This window comes from Myotis lucifugus, unplaced genomic scaffold, assembly GCF_000147115.1.
Source record: "Myotis lucifugus unplaced genomic scaffold, Myoluc2.0 scaffold_628, whole genome shotgun sequence".
Lineage (NCBI taxonomy): Eukaryota > Metazoa > Chordata > Mammalia > Chiroptera > Vespertilionidae > Myotis > Myotis lucifugus.
Genome location: NW_005871676.1, coordinates 357,201 through 363,737, shown reverse-complemented (window position 1 = coordinate 363,737; position 6,537 = coordinate 357,201). Strand labels below are relative to the sequence as shown.

Sequence of the window (6,537 nt, the reverse complement as noted above, 5' to 3'; positions counted from 1 at the left end):
ATGTACCTTGGTTGCGGGCACATCCCCAGTAGGGGGTGTGCAGGAGGCAGCTGATCAATGTTTCTCTCTCATTGATGTTTCTAACTCTCTATCCCTCTCCTTTCCTCTCTGTAAAAAATCAATAAAATATATTTTTTTAAAAAGAAAAAGAAAAGAAGAGACATACAGACAGACACACAGGGATACTCCAGAGTCAGACAGACACTTCCATACACATGCACACATGCACCTAGAATAGATACACACCCAGACAATTACAGAGACATAAAGACACAGAATACAGAGAAACACACAGAGACCCAGCAGGCAGACAGACACACAGACACTCAGCAAGCCCTCTTCCTGAAACCTTTTTCCGACAATCCCTATTTCTTGTCTTGTCTATCTCATCATCTCTGCCCCTAATAGATATTTATGAAGCACCCACTGTGCAGTGGGCCCTGTTCTAGGCGTTAGCATCACAGGGCAATCAAAGCAGAGTCCCTGCCCTTGGGAGACAGACACTGTCCAGGGAGGCTGCCAGTGCAAGGATCAATACTGAGCAAGAGGGTCCTGGCCAGGTTTGCTCAGTGGTTACAGCTGCGGGTTCAATTTCTGGTTAAGGGCATGCACCTGGGACTTGATCCCTCTCAGGACTGCTTTTGCTGTGGGATTAAGGACTTGATCCCTGACCCAGGTTGGGGACGCATGTGGGAGGCAGCCAATCAACGTGTCTCTCTCACATCGATGTTTCTCTCTCTCTCTCTCTCTCTCTCTCTCTCTCTTCCTCCCTCCCTTCTACTCTCTCTAAATAAATCAATAGGAAAAATATCCTCAGGTGAGGGTTAGGGTTAAGTAAACAAATTTTAAAAAATACTGAACAAGAGGCAGGAGGACTGGGGAGCCATCATGGGGATGGCAGGATGGAGGAGCTGGGGGCCTTTGACTAAAGGCCCAAGGAAGTGAGTGAGGGGGCTTTGCAGGCATGCAGGAAGAGCATTCCAGGCAGAGGGAACAGCCAGTGCCGAGGCCTTTCCAGTCCTCATTCTTCCCCTCTAATCCCCTCCCCTAGTTTCTACTCAGGCCATTTAGAAGGGGAAGGGATAGGATAGGCAACTGGAGAAAGTGGTCCCTCCAGGTATCAGCCCCCTGGTGGGCCTGGTTACCTTCCATTCCACAGATGGGACATCCACGGGGCTCAGAGAAGCTGTGTGACACACCTGAGGCCACACAGCACAAATGGGGGCCCAGGTCTATCTGAACTGGGGGCCTCTGACTTCAGGGAGTAGATTCACCCCTATTGAGGGCAGGAATTTTTTTTCCAATTACAGTTGACATTCAATATTATATTAGTTTCAGGTGTACATCATAGTGGTTAGACATTTATATAACTTACAAAGTGATCCCCCAATAAGTCTAGTACCCACCTGGCACCATAAATAGTTATTACAATATTATTGACTATATTTCCTATGCTATATATTATATTCCTATGAGTATTTTTAACTACTAATTTGTACTCTTTAATCTCTTCACCTTTTTCACCCAGTCCCCAGTCCCCCACCCATCTGGCAACCATCAAACTGTTTTCTGTATCTGTGAGTTTGTTTCTGTTTCGTTTGTTCATTTATTTTACTCTTTAGATTCCAAGGGCAAGAATCTTGATTGGCAAAGTCTGGGCTAGACAGGACAGTCAGGCCCTGGGACAGCAGACACCTGCCCTGCATGATGCGCTGGAGTGTGAGTTACTTAACTGGATAGATACTGCAGGGCCCAGAGAGGCAGTAACAGACAGACATTCAGGGCTTCAGTCCCCAACCCTCCAGAACAGGAGAGCATCAGCCCCGGAGAGGGGGCCAGCCCAGAGCTGTGATAATTTGGAAAATGAGTCAACTTGGGGAGGGAGGGGGGTCTGATAGTAGAAGCAGGACTGTGAATAGGGGGCTCAGATTCTTATGAGTCTCCTATGGCTACAATAACAATCATCACACATGTATTATCTAATAGTTCTAGAGATCAGAGGTTCAACAGGGGTCTCACTGAGATAAAAATCAAGCTGTCTGTAGAGGTTTGGTCCTTCTGGCGGCTCGAGGGGAGAATGTTCTGTGCCTCTTGCAGCTTCTAGAGCAGTGGTTCTCAACCTTCCTAATGCCGCGACCCTTTAATACAGTTCCTCATGTTGTGGTGACCCCCAACCATAACATTATTTTCGTTGCTACTTCATAACTGTAATTTTGCTACTGTTATGAATCGTAATGTAAATATCTGATATGCAGGATGTATTTTCATTGTTACAAATGGAACATAATTGAAGCATAGTGATTAATCACAAAACAATATGTAATTATATATGTGTTTTCCAATGGTCTTAGGCGACCCTTATGAAAGGGTCGTTCGACCCCCCAAAGGGGTCTCAACCCACAGGTTGAGAACTGCTGTTCTAGAGGCTGCCTGCATGCCGTGGCTCATGGTCCCTTCCTCCATTTTCAAAGTCAGCAGCATAGCATCTTCTAGTCTAGTCTCTCTAACCCTCTTGCCTCTCTGTCATAGGACACTGGGCCCATCTGGATAATCCAAGATCATCTCCCCATCTCCAGATCCTTAAAATCAAATCTGCAAAGTCCCTTTTGCCATATAAGGTCACATAGTCACAGGTTCCAGGCATTAGGACTCATGGACATCACTGGATAGCTATTTTCCACCTATCATAGAGTTCGGAGTCCATGGTCCAGCTTCCAGGCCTGGCCATGATGGCCCCAGGGTCTGAAAATGGACCATGTGGCTGGGACAAGCGGACTGACAAGCAGTAGGGACAAGGAGATCTTCGGGGAGTCACCTGGATCCAGGCTTATCAGCCTCCTCCATCCTACCTCCTTGTTCCTGTGAAGCCCTGGAAGGGAGGAAGAGGAGGCAAGGAGCTCCTTCTCTCTCCTCAGGTCTGAGCTCTGGACTTTCCTAGGGTCCCCTCCCAAAACACCCCACACTGAACTGGCCAGGCCAGCTTAGAAACAGCCCATTGCCCCATTCCCACTAACCAGGCCCTGGCCTTCCCTGAATTCCCCCAAACCCTGACAATTTTATCTTTAAATCCCTCTGGCGTCCCTCCTTTCATTCTGTCTGCAACCTCCATATCAGATCCCAGCTGCTCTCACTGCCCACTCATTTTAAATCTGACCTGCCTGAGTCTAATTTTAAATTGTGCCTCGCCCTAGCCAAATTGACTCAGCGGTTCTCAACCTGTGGGTCACGAACAATGAAAATACATCCTGCATATCAGATATTTACATTACGATTCATAACAGTAGCAAAATTACAGTTATGAAGTAGCAACGAAAATAATGTTATGGTTGGGGGTCACCACAACATGAGGAACTGTATTAAAGGGTCGCGGCATTAGGAAGGTTGAGAACCACTGACCCTCCAATCCAGCTTCTCTCAGAGCGTCGGCCTGCGGACTGAAAGGTCCCAGGTTCGATTCCAGTCAAGGGCACATGCCTGGGTTGCGGGCTTGATCCCCAGTAGGGGGCGTGCAGGAGGCAGCCAGTCAATGATTCTCTCTCATCATTGATGTTTCTATCTCTATCTCCCTGTCCCTTCCTCTCTGAAATCAATAAAAATATGTTAAATAAATAAATAAATGGTGCCTCTCCAGAGAGAGCCTTTGAGGGCCTTTCGACACTGGCCCCACCCTACTGTCCTCTCCTCATTCACTTCCAGACCCTGACTCAGCTTAATCCCTACCTACTCATTTCTCTGAGGTCACCTCCTCCTGCAGGAAGCATGCTCATGGAAGGGGGATGGGGGACCAGGAAAAGGAGAGTACCTCCCACCTGAAATCTTCCCCTGGCCCTGGCTCACCCCATCCGCTTTGGAGGGCCTCTCGCTGCACTTCACCCACAATCTGCCACTTGTCCCCATTCAGGGGGAGTCATACACATGACTGTCCTGTTCTGAGCAGCCCTGTGCAAGGCATGTGATACAAGACAGTTCCTAGTGGCCACAACTGAGAAAAGTTAGTTTCCTTTTCTAATATGCAAAGAAGTTCTTGGCTGGAGGGGAAAAGAATGAGTGCAAGTGGAGGGTGGGGCAGAAGTGGAGGTGGGGGGGTCTTTGGAGGGGACTGAGGCCTGAGGGAGATAGTGAGGGGGGCAGCAAATGCAAGGCCAGAAGCTGGATTGGAGGGTCAGGTTCTTCCATACTTGCAACCAAGGCCTCTGCACCACCCCCCTCCACTTTCTATGTGTGGAAATCAAATATCAGTGACCCAAAGCAACTTGCCTAGGGGCCCCACAGTTCAGAAAATGAGGACTTCCCCCACCTCCCGGGATCTGCTTCAGGGAGAGGCTTTTGTCCAAAGGTGAGGCTACTTGCCCAGATAACGCCGGCTGGCCAGCGGCTCTGGAACCCCCTGGCCTCCAACTGGCAACAGCTGGACCCTGAGTGCCAGGTGAGCCTCAGGTGTGCAGAGAAAACTGGATTGTCCTCCATTCACACTTTAGGTTCCAGCTGCCAAGAGGGGGCCCAGCACCTTCCTCTGTTGCCCTCTGCTGGGCTACCTGACCCTTACACCCCACCCAACCGCAGACCTTTTCTTTTTTTCTCAAACTTCTTAAATTTATTGAGACTTGTTTTGTGTCCTAACATGTGGTCTATCCTAGAAAATGTTCTGTGTGCACTTGAAAAGAATGTCTATTCTCCTGCTTTGGGGTGGAATGCTCTGTAGATATCAATTTAGTCCATCTGATCTAGTGTGTTATTTAAGGCTGCTGGTTCCTTGCTGAGTTTGTCTGGAAGATCTATTCACTGATGTCAATAGGGTGTTCAAATCCCCTACTGTGACTCCAACCCGCAGACTTTGCCCGGCTGCCCTCCACGCCTCCCAGCCTCCAGAATGGCCTCTGGGCGCGCCTGGGCCCCACGCACCACGAACTGGATCCACATGGCCTGCGAGCTGGGACAGGACCCTAGACTCCAGGTACCGAGGCGGCCTCTGAGGCCTGAGGCAGTGTCTGGGCCTCCTCTGCAACGCCCAGTCGTGCGCTTCGGCAGATCAGGGCGCCTCCGAGTGTTGGCAGGTGCACGGGTCAGAGCCGGGTCAGAGCCGGGCCAGAGGGGACTCCGGCGGGGGCCCGGGGTACGAGTGGCGAACGCAGGAGAAGCAGGGGCCAGACTTTAGCGCGCGGCGTACTGGGCCGTATTCAGAGGCGAGCGGTAGGTTCCGGCGAGAAATCTGAGGCTGGATCGCAGCCAAGAAAGCCTCGGGGCGGGGCCGGCGGCGGGGAGGGTCTGTGGCCGGTTGCCGAGAGGGAGCCGAGCGCCGCCAGGATCCAGCGTCCCGCCGCCCCCGCCCCCAGCCCCGCCCTTCCAGGCCCCGCCCCGCACCCCCTCCAGCCTTTTCCCGCGGCCCCAGCCGGCGCCGTGCTGAGTCCGGCTACCTGGTGCTCCCTGCGTGTTTCTCTGTTTGGCGTGCGGACCCCAACCCGGTGAGCTCGGCCGCCCGCCCCCCAGGTAAGCGAACCTCCCGCGCCCAGAACGCCGTCCCAAACGCCACCCTCGCGGCCAGCGCCCGCCCCCTCCTCCACAGCCATGGGCGGCCCCGGCCCGGCCCCCCACGTGACTCAGTTTCGGGCCCCCCAGCGCCCCTGCCCCCGGACGGCATCTTGGGGCTTCCATCTGGGTCCCAGGGCCCGGGGCTGCCTCCCGAGAGAGCGCTGCTCCCTGGAGGGCCCCGGGCGCCGCGCGCTCCCGGGGATGCGGCTGCGACGCGGCGGGGGGGACTGGGGCAGCCTGGCACCGTGACGCGAGGGAATCGCTGTGGACGCGGGGAGCGCGGCGCGAGTGTCTGTCCCTCACCCGCGAACCCATCCGGAGCGACTCCCGGGTGCCCCCGACGTGCCAGAGTTGGGGGTGCAGCCGGGGCCGCAGAGGCTGCTAGGAACCGCGTAAACAGAAACCGACCATTCTAGTCCCTGCTGAGTGCGGGGAAGACTACGCATCAGGGCGATGGGGTAAGTCAAGTCCGGGAGGGCTTCTCGGAGCAGGTACCGTCCGGGCCAGAGTAACCAGCCAGCGAGGGCTTTTTAGGCCCAGGAAACGGCAAGATTCTGAGGTAGGGCCCAGCCTGGTGTGTCTGCAGAGCGGAACAGAGCCAGCGTGGCTGAAGCGCGGGGAGTGGAAGTGGGAGAGGTTGGCCCGGGCCTCGAAGATGGGTGGCAGGAGTGTGTGGTTTCCATTTTCAAGCCTGTGGGGTCCCCAGAAGGCTTAGAGCAAAGTGGGTGCGGTAGTCTTAAGAAGACCCAGCAGCTGCTGTGGGCAGAACAGAGGGGAGGAGGCTGCTGCTTGGGGCCGGACTGGCAGGGGTGGTGGAAACGAGGTGAATTGGGGGTTAATTTTGTCAGAACATCATTATCTCCTCCCCGCCTAAAAAGGGGGCCAGAAGGAAAGTGCCCAGAGGAGATTGCCGGATTGGCAACCGGGGATCAGGAGGGTACTTTCAAGGCAGCGACTGGAAAGCCGACGAAAAAACTAGGGGGGGGGGGGGGGGGCGGAGGAGGGCCT

The 6,537-nt window shown here is 53.7% G+C and overlaps 1 protein-coding gene across 5 annotated transcripts in view; it reads left to right on the top strand.

Annotated features, from left to right (window-relative positions):
* Positions 1 to 5,352: 5,352 nt before the first annotated feature.
* CERS4 (ceramide synthase 4) overlaps positions 5,353 to 6,537 on the top strand; it is a 27,272-nt gene continuing 26,087 nt past the window's right edge. For 4 of the 5 annotated variants that reach the window (XR_001345839.2, XM_023746099.1, XM_006105008.3 and 1 more), the window contains exon 1: positions 5,353 to 5,487. The gene's annotated coding sequence lies outside the window, so the exon portion shown is untranslated. Of the gene's footprint in view, positions 5,488 to 5,739; positions 5,988 to 6,537 lie in introns of those variants that run through there. The other variant, XM_023746100.1, reaches the window with a different exon arrangement.